The 13,331-nt window shown below is 40.0% G+C and overlaps 1 pseudogene; it reads left to right on the top strand.

The window, feature by feature from the left end:
* The first annotated feature begins 10,980 nt into the window (after positions 1 to 10,980).
* LOC149211102 (suppressor of mec-8 and unc-52 protein homolog 1 pseudogene) lies at positions 10,981 to 12,346 on the top strand (annotated as a pseudogene).
* The last annotated feature ends 985 nt before the right edge of the window (positions 12,347 to 13,331 follow it).

The raw sequence follows: 13,331 nt of genomic DNA, 5'->3' as shown, positions 1-13,331 counted from the left end.
TAATGAGCCCGAAGGAGACTCGAGGATTTTTCGGATTAACAAGCAAGAAAAATACCATAAAAAGAACACTCGAACTTTCTTGATCTCATGCTTGACAATAGAAGGGTCTATGCCATGTATTTCCTCATAAGACCAAGGGAAAACATTGCAGAAGTCCTTAAAAGGGTAGGTGAAGCTCAAAATTTCCTCAGGATTGTGATTGGCTTCAATCTGTATGTTTTCCACAATGCCTGTCATGACAGAAATATTGATGAGCAATGTCTTTGAAATATTTCCCATGTTTCCTTCCACCTCCAAAGTTTGGATAGTCGTATAGGGTGAGGAAAAAATTCTAGTATGTCAGGTGATAGGATTTGAAGAGGTATCATGTCCAAATCAGATATCAAAACATGATGGTGTGAGTCCTCCCAAGGGCGCTCTTCTAAACTCATGATTTCTCTAATAGCTTGGTCTGTAGGTAGGACATGATTGAGTGGATCGAAAGAAGGAGACGTTATGGGAGGGGCAGTGGTACCATTAGCCGTAACCAAAGTGACCGGAGATGTGAATGCAGATTGAATGGCTTGGTAGGCCAATTCAGCTGGTGATAGCGGCATTTGTTCTCTGTAAGTGTCAATGTCTGAAGGAGCTGGTAGGATCCATGGATCGGTCTGTTCATGAGGAATAGATGAAAGCATATTGACCGTCTGTGAAACCTTGGGCGGCTGAAGAGGGAAACAACCCATCAGGGAAGAAGCCTTCAGTAGACCGGTACTGATACTGATGTAAGAGTCAGGTACACCACCTACTAGGGGTACAGAGCCGCTTGGTAATGGGGAATAATCAGGGGTACAAAAGGATAGTTGGTCCACTGTAACTACCTTTCCATCCAATGGAAATAGGATGATGCGAAAGATAGTAGATACAATGGCCATCATGGCATATGTCCAACTGTGACCCAGCAAGAGATTATAGTTGAGTTTTTTATCTACGACTTCTATGTCCACCGTTACTATTTTCCCATACAAAGTGATGGGGTAGCTAGCTAGGTAACCTTTTGGGATGAAAGTGTGGCCGTCGAAAGCTTTAAGGGAATTCGACAGTGGGGATAGGGTTGGAGAACCCAAAGTGAGCCAACATGAAGCCGACATGACGTAGGTAGAAGCACCTTCGTCGATGACAATTCTATGTATACCTTTACCTTTCGAAAAATTTGCACTTGAAATGCAAGCTGGTGGGAAAGGGGAGGTTTACACTTTTCCATGTCAAAAATTGCAAGCATGGAATCCTGTGGGTTGATAACACTAATAGCCAAAAGCAAAGCATTCCTTTGTGCTCGAAAAATTTGTAATACTTTGAGCGCCAACATAGCTGATAGCGCTTGTGCCAAATATTCTACAATGTTAGTTTTGGGTGGCACGGGCAGCTGTATTGTGTGTTGTGCGTCGAAGTACCCCTTTAGGGGGGAAAATTACAAGGTCAGCAACCGGCCTTTCGATATGAAAATCTTTGGGTGGCGGTGGGTTTTGACTTGAGGAGGGTTCCTCTGCATGAGCGACAGGAGCTCCATAGGATTTGGCTCTTGTTTGTAGATCTTTTGTTTTAAAGGTGTAAACAGTAGAAGATCCTTCACCAGCTGAAGGATTTTGTGAACCACCATTGCCCCCTTGCGGGGGTTGGGGTTGGTTTGAAATGAGGTGTTACTGCTACTGAGTGGGGAAAGTATTATTAAGGACAACGAGGGTCCTACCAGTATCCTTTTTAGTAATGAAATCCGTGCATTCTTGAAGATGCAGGCAATGATAGGTCATGTGGTCTTCAGCATAGATTTTGTAAGGGAATCTGGTGGGTTTATCCTTTCCATCATCAGGAGGCACAACAACCTTCTGCTTTGGGTTTTGCTGCTTTGTTGACTGCTCCTTAGAAGGAGCAATATTTTTCTTATTCTTCTTGTTCTTACCACCAGGTTTTTGTGTAGACTGCACAAAGTTTATCGCGGTGGTAGGAAGAGCAGTCGATTTGGTAGAGGGGTCCACTGACATCTAGGCAATGTGACCGCTGAGTTGTTTTACAACAGTCCCGGAGGTTGCGCCAATAATCCCATCGGCGTGCACTCTGGGGTGTTGAGTAGCGGAAGCATTGGAGTTGCGAGGGGCATTGGGGATTACGTCGTAAAGAGTGCCAGACTGTGAATATATTAGATCTAAGTGCTAGGCACAACGTATGGATTGGTCTTCTATGACCACACCACCTAAGGCGATGTCCTTAGTGATTTGAGGGAGTAGGGACTTGCAGAACCAATCTGTTAAGAGATAGTCTGGGAGGGGAGCTTTGACTAACCTCTGCCTACATCTCCATTCATGTATATGATTAGAGATGTGGGTGGTGGTATCCTAACGTAATGAAGTGAGGAGCTTTGTCCCAGTCTCATAGCGGATGGGTAGCTAGAAGTGCTTTAAGAATTCCATCGCTAGAGCGTCGAAGGTATTTACTGACGTGCATGGTAACTCAATGTACCACTTGGTTGTGTTGCCAGTGAGGGTGCGGAGAAAAAGAAGTAACCGGACACTATCATCCACCATGGAGTTAGAGACACACCAAAGATGATAGGTGTTGATATGGGTGCCCAAATCCTCCCCTTGTTTCCCTTCGAACTTGGGGATGTCTATTGGTATTTTATGCGGGATTGGTAGCCAAAGTAAGTTATGATAGATGGGGTCATTTATAAGTTTGTACAAGTCAGGGATATCCAACGTTGCCAAGAAAGGCAGAGTGTGTGGTGCCCCCGACTTGGACCAAGGTGATGACATATGACTTGAGGATCCTCGCGGTCCTCCCATCATTTGAGTCCCAATATTATACATAGGCTACGTGGTATAGTAGTCGCCTTGGGGTATGGCATTGTAGTGTGGATTTCCATGGGGATTGTGATGTTGGGGTATAGAATTGCCCCCATGATAAGTAGTGCCCCCTTGACTCATTTGAAATTGTGAGTAGGGTGCCCCCATGGATTGGTTGGGGCCTCCTTGAGGATTCTTGCCCACCACAAAACTAACCATATGTCCTTGACTGCCATGAGGAGTGTTCATGTCAATCAGTGACTAACCATGCATGCCTAAAAATGGAGGGGGAACTGTTATGTTCCCTACCGATATATGCATATTGGGAGTGCCCCAAAATACTAGAATTTGGGGGTTATAACTATACAATGGGTGCCAACCATATTGTTGGTTGAAGGGACCCACTCTCACCGTGCTATATTGAGCATTATAATGAGCGCTATATGTAGCACTTGTCGAAGGTATAGAATTTGACTCTAAAGGGGTGGAACCCAGCATAGGTTGGGTTCCACTCATGGAGGGTGTCATCTGAGGGTTTGTACCTAGGAAAAATGGGATAGCAGGGTTTTCCATCAACGGTGTGGTGGGGACTTTCGACTGGGGAAGTGGTGGGGGACCAAAAGTGTCCACAAAGTTCCACGACCTGTTAGTCGTCGACAGGATGAATGGAAATGTTCCAACTAAAGAAACAGGGAGTACAGGTGCCATGGGAACCAAGAGTGGGTCCAAGGGATTCGTGAGTGAAGGGTTAAAGGGAGGAAGAAATCCTGCTATAAAAAAATCCTCCGGTAAACTTGAATCGTCGATTGTCCAAATAGATTCCGTGTGAGATCTTGGAGACTGATTGCCTGAAGATGGGGAATTCGATTCACTGAAGCTCGGTGGATCTTCCACAATGAGTGGAGGAAGTCTTAACAATCATCTAGATTGACGACGAGGGCCAGATGTAGCCACGGTGACCATTAATTTTTATCAATAAATTTTATCGTGATATTTGTTAAAGTCTCAATGATAACGCTCGGGTACTTAAAAAATATAAAAAATACACTAAGTTGATAATCAGTAAACAGAGGGAAATGAACCTGTCTGATAAGCACCGATCACTAGAGATGAAACCCAATATTACAATGAATAATAGAGAGGGCTGGGAAAATGTACAGTTACGATTACTCTAGAGCTTCGCTTGAACTTCAAATTGAGGGGCCAAGTACTCTCGTGAAGACGAGCACCCTCCCAAAGACTAAAGACAGAGTAGCTTTGTCTGTGTTAGGTACCAGGGAAGCCCACCCTAGTCACCTTGTGTAAGTCCCTAAAATGTTGGCCACTAAGGATACCTCAGATCACAGACACTTCTGGGGGGGACATAGTCACAAACAGTATGCTATGTGGGTAGGATACCTGAGTCCCCGACTTAGCTCCGAAATCCTCGAAGGGATCCCCAATACACAAAATACCCAAAGGAGTTGCAAGCGAAGGTAGGCTACCTTCACTTATAGTCCGATGTTGTCTCGTATTTAGCTCCACTTTGACTGGAGTGGTCTCAGTAGTATGAGTGCAGAAGGAATTTTCTCTCTTTTAATGACACTAGTTTTGGTTTCTGATCTTGGGCAGTTTACTCACACTGCCTATCCCACGATCCTAGCTTGAACTAATGTTTGTTTTCTCAATAAAGAGTTACTGATTGATTTTAGATAAAATTTATGTGTACTTTTTTAGTGTCTTCGATAGGGGAGTTGACGTATGAAATGTGATGGGACTTCGAATCAAAAATCATGCAAAAGACAATGCTTAAAAAATATTTGTTTCAATGAAACAAGTTGTATTCTACAGGTGAGAGTCTTTCACATGTTCATATTTGTTCCATGCATCCTAGTCATTATAACACATGCATAACCAACAAAAATCTTTCCAATGCTTTCTAACAACCATTTGAAACCAAAATAAAGCAGATTGTAATGAGCTAAGCAAAAGAATGAATAAAAAGTTGTTGATGTTTCTTTAATAAAAAAATTTAAGAAAGAAAAAAAAACTTATTTCCTTAAAAAAAAAAAATCTTTTAGGACATAGATCTTGCTATCAAACTATAGCTGTAGATCCTTTTTCAATCCATGAGTAGGTTTCCCACCCCTTTGATTTTACAGACACAGCTATATGTCAAGATTTAGGTGACTAATGTTCTATAGCTGTGGCCACAGAGAATTACTGGGTCCACTAACGCACTGTGTGTGTAGACACAAAGCTTTATAAAGCTTTTTTTGCTCTTCTAACCTGCGTTAGTGTGGGAAAGGAGATAAAAACAGGGCTTTGGGGATTAGATCCAAGGCTAAATGTATGAGGGAAGAATGCAGCAAGGTATTGGTGGGTCAGAAAGGGAATGCAGAAGTATAGGGAGGTCTTAGAAGGAGTAGGAAATTGAGCACTATCTGGGTGAACTGGGAACTAAATGTATAGTCCCCAATGGAGTCGCCAATTATTCTATAGGATAAAATGCACGATGTATGGAGAATGGAGATACCCTCAAAGGTCTTCCTGGGACCTTTGGCAGATTGTAAGATGATCTGCAGTTGTCACAAAGTTACATGCATGTCCATAAACAATAACTAACTTACAAAGCAAGACAAGTTGATTACCTCAAGCCTCCATGTAGATTTTCTGGAGAGCACAATTCAGCTAGGTGGAAGTCCCCTGAGCCGGCTCCATATCAAGTCTTGCACATAGAAGAGACAAGCACAATTGCAGCATACGACTTTGATAACTAATACATGAATACATAAAAGACATCTAGTTACACATAACTAAGCTACTCATGCTAAAAGGAATTGGACAAACAAGTAAATGAATGATAGTATAAACACCAAGGAGTGGACAGTACAATTGTAGTTCTATATTAATGTCAGAAGAGTGATTACAACTTGTTAGTGCCTAAATCTACCTCAGGCTGAAGGAAGGCAGGTCTAGGGTAACATCAAACCATGCTTAACCTGGTAGCTAGCCCTACCAGGTCGGGAGAGGGCTCTCTCCTTGTCAATCTCAATTAGAATATGGCATCTAGGGCTTGAGATGACTGAAATGAACACTGATTTTAGGTTAGGTACATGGATCATAGAAGTTTGTTTGATTTTAAGTTTTGGTTGCTGGATCAATTGGAGAAGGCAGCTTGGGTCCAGGAAATCAACTCAGGGATACAGTCATGTCCTGTGGGGCAGGGTAGACAAGAGCTTATGTATTAGCAAAGGATTGAGATGGTGGAGTAAGATAATTTAGGAGTTAAGGAGGGCATATGAAGCTATGAATCCTCTTTAAACAACAGAAAACATTGAAAACTAAATGCAATCCCAAGACAAAGCACTATAAATCTAGTGTATTTTGTCTATTCACCTTGATTCACTTAGTTTAGAAGAAAGAGAGAGATGTGGATACATATAAATATTAGAAAAAATTCATTACAAATAAGAAACATACACAAAACTCACTGTCACAAGAATCCCACAAAAATAGCTATGAAACCTAGTTTTATTCCTTGCCAACTGCTGATACAAAATGTTCAGTGAGTCCAACACTTCTGCCAAAGTCCAACCCTTACAAATGAATCAAAAAGTACATGATATAGGCAAGGAAACTAATCAAGCTAGCTATCAAGGTCGAATCCATGAGAAAAGGGGTGGTTTCAACCATATCTAAACTAAGAACAGGAATATAGGCAGTGGAATAGCTTGCCTCTAAAACCAAGGAAACCAATTCATTCAGTTCAAAACCACCTTTGACTTGATGTATCTAGTCAATTAAGTGTTTTACATCCATATTTACATCAAGTTACATAATTTACCATGATAATTTCACCAAGAGAGCAAGAAAAAGTCAACTACAGAGAAAACTAGGCGAAATCTGGAAAAACAGGTAAAACTGGCAAAATTCCTCCTATGCGCAGTGCCACTAATCCTATGCGTAGTGATTTTTCTAGGCCACTTTTGTAAGGCTTCCCGAAGTCCAAATCAGGTGCAGGATAGCTCGTTGGAAATCTTGTTGAGTCTAATTTCTAGAACAACTTTAATTTATGGATTTGGAGTCCATTTGCCCCTCCAAAAATGGAATCTCCCAAGACTACTTCCTGTGTGGCAAAAAAGTGGCAGAGAGAGCACTTTTTAGGTATTTTTTTTCCCTTTTGGAGACCTAGAACTTGCCCAAAATTCTCAGCCATTTTTGAGCATGCATATTTTTCCATGTTGATTCCAAAAATATAAACCTTTTTGCAAATGGATGCCCCCAACAAAAGCGTAGCGTTGGTGGCGCTGCGCACCCGCTGAAAAAACCTGTTTTTTGCATTAAAATTTTCAAAAATGACAAAAAATGCTCCAAATTTATTGAAATTTGGCATGAGTGATCCTTTTTAAGTGCTTTTCTGGGCCAATGATGCCTCAGCCAAAATCTTGAGCTTATCTTGCTCTTTTTGCTCCTCAAAGCTCTTTTTAGCTTAGCCTTTAACCTCTTCACCCTTGTTTTGCAAATTTTGTTCCGAGTTAAGTAGTGATAAGCCATATGGCACATCATTTTCTTCTCTTTGTTGGATTTCTCAAGCATATTTTCCAGGTGAATGTTTGCCCTCTCCAACCATGATTCTCGGCCATCCTCAATTTCTTGCTCAAGGGAGGTCATCTTGATCTTTTTCTTCTTTGCCATTTGCCAATTTTCCCTAATCATTTGTAGCTCCATAATAGTTTGTTTACCTATCAATTGCTTGTTCTATTGCTCAAGAAAATTGATGATCCATTTGGCCCTCTCAATATCGAGTGATAAGGCTTGTATTTCAGCCTCCTTCTCTTTGATAATCATGTCTTTGAGTTTTGAGCTTTGAGAGCCCAAATCAGTGACATCCTCCTCAATCAAGACAAAATCCCTATCTTTCCCTTCAGTAGGGCCCTCCTCATGCATCCTTTGCTTCCCTTTGTCTTTGCTCTTTGACTACTAGCCAACCTGTATAGCTGGAGAAGAAGGCAAAGCCCCTTTCACCCCCGGTGAAGATAACATTTTCCTGTGGTCTGGTGAAGAAAACAAGACCCCTTCCACCCCTGGTGGAGATAGTACTCACCTGGCAGCAGAAAAAAGCCTCCTGGTGCCTCTCTCATAGGTGAAAAACACTGGTACACCTGTAGTTTTAGTCTCATGAACATCTAGCTGTCTTGATGGCCCTCCTTCCTCTTGAGGCACTGATGGAATCACCTGAGGGCCTTTGAAAATCTCATGGGCAATGAAGGTATCCCATGGTATGTTTAATAAGCTTAGCTGATGTAAAACAAAAATTTTGATGAGTGAGAAGTAGTAAATGTTGTTGAATTACTGAGGAAAAGGTTTCCTTTGCACATAGAGAGCCATCTTCTCAATATTCCTGCATATAAAGTATGGGAGGTTCATCATCCTCACTCTTGTGAAATGCATCAACAATCTGACATGATATGTATATAGGCAGGAAAACCTCCCTTCACAGGTGAAATACTTGATGATGAGTTTCATGAGAGGAGCATAAATGTTCTGCAAGTATTTGAAAGGAAAAACCCTACTGATTTTCTTGTGATATCCAGCCTTAATATAAGGCTCATAATGTTCTCTACCCACATGCTACCCCTTATTCCACTGTTCACCTACATTAGGGATGCTTGTTGCTGCTACAATGGTTTCAGGTGTCAAGGTGAAAGAGACACCAGCAAGGTTCACCTAGCCATTGTGAAGATGAAGAACAAACAACCTAGCAAGCACATGATGATATTTCACCCTCTCTACCATTTCAAAAAACTGATAACAAGAGTCGTGTTTAAAGAAAGCTACAGTAATAGGGCAAGAAACTAATTCTGTGAGAGTGGTGGGCTCCTCCCAAATGATTTTTCCCCCTTTGTGTGGCTTTCTTGGCACATGAGCTCCTCGAGAAGAATCACTAAGAGTTTTCTCTTCCCTCTCATAGTATGAATCTGTCTCCATGCCTATGAATTTGGAGTGAAAGTAGATGAGTATGAAGAGATTTTAAAATATGAGGTGAAAGGGTTTCTTTTGGGGAATGAGTGGAGTGAATGGTATTTATGAATGTGGAATGAGGGTTTTGATAGTGTAATAGATGTAGTGAAGGAATAGGAAGTGGGAGTTAGGGTTTTGGGAATAGGGTATAGGGTTAGGGTTTTGAGAAAAATATGTAGAAGGGTTTATATGTGGAGGGTTAGAGTTTAGTGAAAATAGATTAAGGGGATGGGGTTTAGGGAAAATATTTTAAGGGAATAGAAACAGTAAGAAAAAAGTACCCTTTGCAAATCTATGAGACAGTTTGGAGGGTAGCTAGGGTTTATTTTTTTGAGACATGAAAATCACCACAACTGATGAAAAACCCTTGTTAAACTAGATGAGAAGCTTTACTTACTTGATGAGAGGCCAATTAAGGAATTTAAAGTAAAGTAGGGTGACTGGAGTCATTTTGATGCTCATTAGACAGGTGCACAGTGCTACCTCTCAGGTGCGCAATGCACTTTGTATGCACAACGCCATACCAAAATGCAGTGGAAAACCTGCAATAGGTGCGCAGTGCCAACAAAATGACTGAAGTTTTCCTCTGTTTTTGCCCTCTTTCTTCAAAAACACGATTTTTTCTCCCCTTGGATCATTCAATTCGAACAATGAAGACTTAAACAAATGGATTGGCTTTTATATCCCTTTCTTTTAATTTTTCATTAACCGGACCCACTTTTCTAATGTTTTGCTAACTTTTTCACAAATGCTCTATTTCACTTACATTCTAACTTTTGCCTTTTGCAGGTGGACTTTTACATTGACTTTTTGTAATGGCAGGAGTTTGACTTTGTTACCAAGTCACCAGGAACAACTATTGGAATACTTATTACATATAGAAACATTGAAATTACATGAAATTTTTACAATAATGGAAAAAACCCTGTTTTCACCTCAAAACAAAGTTTTGAGGTAAAAAAGATTTATTGAGCATAACAGAAGTAAATTTATGATTTTATGAGTTTATTAATCCTCCTCATGTGCCTGCTGACCTTTTTATTCAAATTTGGATGACCATGATGACAAACCCTAAGACCTAGTGAGACTAAACCCTAAAACTGATTTTTATAAATGAAATGAAACAGGATGACAGTAAATGACTAAAAAAAATGTGTGAACAGGTCAGCAGGTGAATGTCATGAGGGAAATTGACATGAAACCACTACCATCAGTTGATCCATGACCTAATGGAATGCAGCTGATCGAATGGGACAACTAATATGTGTGCAAAAAGACTCATTTCAGTATGAAGTTGGTGTTCAAATGATAGAAATATATAATGAGCAGGTTCACGATCTGCTTGCAAGTGATGGTTCAAAAAAGAGGCTTGTGATCCAAGGCATATCCTAACTCAATGGCCTCAGTGTTCTTGATGCTAGTATGTTTCCTGTGGAATCAACACTAGATGCTTTAGATTTAATGAAAATTGGACAAAAGAACAGGGCAGTAGGTGCTACTGCTCTCAATGAACGTAGTAGTCGTTTTCATAGTGTCTTAATTGTACATGTGCAAGGAATAGACTTGTCTTCTGGAGCCATTCTTCATGGGTGCCTTCATTTGGTTCACCTTGCTAGGACCGAGAGGGTTAACAGTTCAAAAGTTACTGGGGATAGACTTAGAGAAGCACAACATTTCAATAAATCTTTGTCAGCTCTTGGGGATATCATATCTACTTTAGCCAACAAAAGTGCTCATGTACCATATCGTAACAGCGAGCCTACTCAGATTCTTTAGGATTCCTTAGGTGTTGCACAAAGCAACATGGAGAGTTAGGAAACTTAACGATCAGATTGCAACACTGAAGGATGTTGTTACAAAGAATGATACTAAGATTGAACACTTACAGACATTGAAAGAGTCAAGATTCCATGCTCAAGATACTAATTCTCATAGCGACAAACTTATGACCGAAGGCCCAGCCCAACTCTAAGTCTCAGCACCCCCTGCATCAACAACACACATAGCTAGAAGCATAACATTTACACCTAGGCAATAAACAGAAACAACAATCGCACAATTAGTTTCTAAAGCAAGGTTATTATCATGACATTCAACACATCAAGTGTCAAGGGGATTAATTCCCATAGCGTGCGGTTGAATACTGAGTTATTTAGGAATGGTGACCAAGACCTTGAGTCATCTGTATGGGAATTCAAAGATGCCTTTTCGCAACATCATGGTAAAAAGTGTTATAAAAATTGTGCTACCATTTTGCAAAGAGAATTCTTTGCACCAAACATTTCAAACACTGCAAAATGAATGCCAGGTTTCTCTTAATACTGTAGACAACCTTGAAACATTTGTAGTAGATATGAATAGCGGAATATGGGATGTGATACTGCCACAAGTTGCATAGCTTAAATTTCCTAGAAAGAAACTAGAAGACTTGTATGAATAGATTGTATTGGAGATAATTTAACTTCGAGAATTAGATACTGCAAGAGCTATTCTAAGGCCAACTCAAGCAATGTGTTTCATGAAGCAGGAGCAACCTTAGCGCTATCTACGATTGGAACACCTTCTAGTTCACACATATTTTGATCTTCGTGAGGCTTATCATGAGTCCTCAAAAGAGAAAAGTTGGTCATAAATAATTTCGATTAATGGCCTTGATTGGTCAATCTTTGAAGTGGCAACAACATCAAGGATTACCTCCTCCAGGTACACAGTTTGATCTCTTCAGAGGCACTACAGTACTAAAGGCAGATGAGGAAGAAATGTATCCGACAACACTAGTACATACAATTAAATTTGGTAAACAAAGCCACCCAGAATGTGCTTGTTTCTCTCCAGATGGTCAATACCTTGTCTCTTGCTCAGTTGATGGATTCATAGGGGTCTGGGTCTACATCAGTGGGAAGCTTAAAAAGTATATTCAGTATCAAGCTGATGATTCCTTTATGATGCATGATGATGTTTTCCTCTGTGTTGACTTCAGTCGAGATTCAAAGATACTAGTTTCTAGTTCACAGGATGGGAAAATTAAGGTATGGCATATACGAACAAGTCAGTGTTTAAGGCATCCAGAGCATGCACATTCTCAGGGCATTACAAGCCTTTCCTTCTCTCGTGATGGTAGTCAGCTTTTAAGCACATCATTTGACAATATTGCAAGAATACATGGGCTCAAATCTGGCAAAGCGTTAAAGGAATTTTGTGGTCATACATCTTACGTAAATGATGCAATATTCACAAGTGATGGGGGTCATGTTATTACTACTTCTAGTGATTGTACTGTACAGGTTTAGGATGTGAAGACAACTGATTGTATTCAAACATTTAAACCTCCACCTCCTCTCAAGGGAGGTGATGTATCAGTGAATTTTGTCCACCTTTTTCCAAAGAAGTCAGAGCACATTGTAGTCTGCAACGATGCATCATCAATCTATATCATGACAATCCAAGAGCAGGTTGTCAAAAATTTCTCATCTGGAAAAAGAGGAGGAAACGCTAGAAAGGTCAAAATCATGCAGAAAGTGTAGGCAAGTCAGCAGGACAAGTGTATTCGAAAAAGGTATCTGAAGTGCAGAGTCAATTATCTTGCATATGGGGAGAGGACATGTTCTCTCTGGAAGGCTTACAGGTTCATCAGGAAGTGTTCAGTTAAAGAAGGCAGTGCAGGTTGTGAGTCCATCTTCTTTGCGCCTCGAGGAAGAGCCACCTGATGTTTCTAACAAAATCATCAAACATAAAATGAAGAACTTTGTGTCACTTATGTAATAAGAAAAAACCATCTCAAGAAAATTGTCCCAGATTCGAGGAAATGGAGTAAAAGAGGAAAATTAATTGAGAAAACTGAAGTGTCAGAGCTACCAGGCACAAATCCAGTAGTGGTTGAGGAAAATCTCAGATTTTAGGGCTTAATATCAGCAGTCAAAGATTGAAACAGTAGTAAAAGGGCAGATTTTGTGGAATTCCACCCTTAAAGGAAGCAGATCTTGACCAAAATTCACTAATTTTGGTTTTCAAAACAACTCTATTTGTCATAGTTCACGAGAGTTTTATTTAATTTTGTTTTATAGTTATAATATTGTTTTATGTTAGGATTTTATTATTAATTTTTATTCTATTTTTTATTTCCTATGTTGAGGAAATGCAAATAATTTTGTAATATTATAAATGGGATTAGTTTTGAAGATGTGAGGTTTCGATTTTTGCAATAGGAAGAAGCATTTGGACTATGTAAAATTTTATTGAATATCATAATAGAGCAGTTTTTTCCCTTTAGGCCTAGGATTCATCACGGTGCTTAAATGTTTAGTATGTTTTTTCTCTTGTAATTCATTTACAAATTATGTTTTTCTCCTTTGTTTCAGCATTATCTAAGTGATATGTTAGGAATTCATCTATAATGATGCTCCTTTCATTGATGATTTTGTTGTTAGTTTGTAATGGTAGTCTTAGCAGAATTCATCCATTACTAGATGCTCTGTTGAGCAACCTCGTTATTCTCTTTCATCTAAAGTT

The sequence above is a fragment of the Pinus tabuliformis genome, chromosome 1_2, assembly GCF_031772625.1.
Source record: "Pinus tabuliformis cultivar Carrire ecotype Pingquan chromosome 1_2, CPIR1, whole genome shotgun sequence".
Lineage (NCBI taxonomy): Eukaryota > Viridiplantae > Streptophyta > Pinopsida > Pinales > Pinaceae > Pinus > Pinus tabuliformis.
Note: the sequence above shows the minus strand (reverse complement) of the source record. Positions and strands in the feature narration are given on the sequence as shown.